Genomic DNA, 2,788 nt, shown 5'->3' on the forward strand with positions numbered 1-2,788 from the left:
CTCTTTCATTGGGTGCATAGATATTTATTATGGTTGTGTCTTCTTGTTCAATCAATCCTTTAATCATTATATATTGTCCTTCCTTGTCTCTTACAGTAATTTTTGTCTTAAAGTCAATTTTATCAGAAATTAATATTGCTACTCCTTTTCTTTTATTGTCATTTACTTGATATATCTTTCTCCAACCTTTGAATTTTAATCTATTTATGTCTTTGTCTTTAAGATGTGTCTCTTGTAGACAATATATTGATGGGTTATGTTTCCTTATCCAGTGTGCAACTCTCCATCTCTTGAGTGGTGCATTTAATCCATTGACATTCAGTGTAATTATCAACAAGTATGAATTTGTTGTTGTCATTTTGTTATGTGTTTTTTTGTGGTGTTGCTAATTTCTTTTCTCATAATTTTCTGTGGTAAGCTCATTTTGTCTATGAATCATTTTATCATTTCTTTTGTTGCTGTTGTTTTAGTATTTGTTAAATATTTGTGCTTGTCCTCTTTTTTATTTTGATGCAAAAGTTATTATTTTTCTTTAAGGTTAACCTGTGATTTATAATTTTCTTCCCAAGTTTAGAACAGTCCATTCTGTCTTGCAACTGTCTTGACTTGCACCATTTAGAAGTTCTGTAACTACACTATTTTTCCCCTTTTTGGTTTGTAGTTATCCTCATTTTCCAATGATGTCTCTGGTTCCCTGTTTATGGTCTTGTAAGCTTATTTTACTATGAATACTTCCATAATTGGGTTGGTTTCTGGGTTTTGTCATCATGTGTGTTAATGGTCAGTTGTTGTTTGCTATTGCTGGTTCTCTGTCCAGAGGACTCCCTTTAGCATCTCTTATAAGGTTGGTTTGGTTTTTAACAAATTCCCTTAATTTCTGCTTATCTGGAAATGTTCTAATTTCACCATCATATTCAAGGGACAATTTTGCTGGGTATTAGAACAATATTTTTGTGTACTGAAAAAAAAAAAAAAAACCTCACTGCTGTAGAGTCAATTCTGACTCATAGCAACCTCTCCTTGGGGTTTCTGAGGTGGTATCTCTACAAAAGTAGATTGCCCAATCTTCCTACCAAGGAGTGGCTGGTGGGTTTGAATCATCACCCTTCTGGTTAGCAGTCAGATGCCTTAGGCACTACACCACCAGAACTCCCTTTTGTGTACTCTGTTATGCCAATTGAACTTGGTGTCCTAGGTGATCACAGTCCCAAGCCCACTGGCCCAGTGACTCACTTCCTCAAGGTGCTTAGTTGTGGCTAAGAAGTTATCCTAACTTTGTCCCCATTAGCTTTAAGCTGCATATGGACATTTTTATGGCACATACAAATATATATATATGGCTATCATCTTCCAAACCTATGTATGGTCATGGGTATATTCCCATTTGCCTACCCCATACCTGATCTTCTTGTCTGTCTGTCTACCTATGTGTCCACCTATATATTAGTGTTTGCTATTACTGATAAAGCAGTATTATGTATGCAATAGCATTTACCTTTATTGTCTGTACTTCTTGTGCACCTCTCTGTGTCTTCCTTTTCCATAGCAATTTGTGCTGGTCACACACTTTCATTATATTGCCTTTCCTTTCACCCAAATTAACACTTGTCTCTTATCTATCTATCAATTTTTACTCCCGTCTCCTCCCTTCCCATCCCTAGTAACCAACAAAGAAAATTTCCTTACATGTGTAAACCTTTCCTTGACTATTTATAATAATGGACTTATACAGTATTTGTCCTTCTGGGATTAACTTATTTTACTCAGCATAATGTCCTCTAAATTCATCCACATTATGAGCTGACTCACAGATTCTTCACCATTCTCTAATGTTGCAGTATTCCATTGTGTGTATGTAGCATAGGTTGGTTATCCATTAATCTGTTAATGGACACTTAGGTTGTTTCCATCTCTTTGCTATTGTAAACAGTGCTGCAATGAACATGGGTATACATACATCTATTCCTGTCCCATATTGCACCTCTTTAGATTATATTCCTAGTAATGGGATTGCGGGATCAAATATTATTTCTATTTCCAACTTTTTAAGGAAGTACCATACTGCGTTCCACAGTGGTTGTATCATTTTATAGTCCACCAGCAGCATATGAGAGTTCCAATCTCTCCACACCCTCACCACCACTTGTTGTCTTCTGTCTTGTTGAACTTTGTTATTATTGCCGGGATGAGATGATTTCATTGTTGTTTTAAATATGGAATGCTTCATGAATTTGTGTGTTATCCTTGCACAGGGGCCATGCTAATCTTCTCTGTATCATTTCAATTTTAGTATATGTGTTGCCTAAATAAGCACAAACTTATTTTTGTTATTTGTAAAAACAAAAATATAAAAATAAATTAGACATTTGCAATAAATTGTTTGGTCACTTTTTCTGAGCAGAAAATGTTTGAACTTTTCAGTAAAGTTTCATGATTAGCAAAGCTTTCCTTAAAGAACTATAGAATTGAACCCTTTTATGAAATTAGCTCGTTAGTTCTTCATTGGTTATTAAACTCTATGTGTGCATTCAACTATATTATTTCAATGTCATGTTATAATTCTTGAGGAAATTTATCCTAACAGATCAAATTAAATATCCTAATTTAACCAATCTGTGAAGTTTCTAAAATGCCTAAGAATCTACTTTACATTTTTTAATGTTGTTGTTATGTGCCGTCGAGTCGGCCCCGACTCATAGCGACCCCTCCTTGGGTTTCCGAGGAAGTATCACTATGGAAGTAGGATTGCCCAACCTTCCTTCTGAGGAGTGGCTGGTGGGTTTGAACC

General features: G+C 35.2%; 1 non-coding gene across 1 annotated transcript; it reads right to left on the minus strand.

The window, feature by feature from the left end:
• Positions 1-2,207: 2,207 nt before the first annotated feature.
• Positions 2,208-2,314, minus strand: LOC122149614. The gene has a single exon (XR_006163236.1). It is a non-coding gene; the product is annotated as a U6 spliceosomal RNA (small nuclear RNA).
• Positions 2,315-2,788: the final 474 nt, after the last annotated feature.

Source organism: Orycteropus afer, unplaced genomic scaffold, assembly GCF_000298275.1.
Source record: "Orycteropus afer afer isolate SDZICR_OR568_19922 unplaced genomic scaffold, OryAfe1.0 scaffold00035, whole genome shotgun sequence".
Classification (NCBI taxonomy): domain Eukaryota; kingdom Metazoa; phylum Chordata; class Mammalia; order Tubulidentata; family Orycteropodidae; genus Orycteropus; species Orycteropus afer.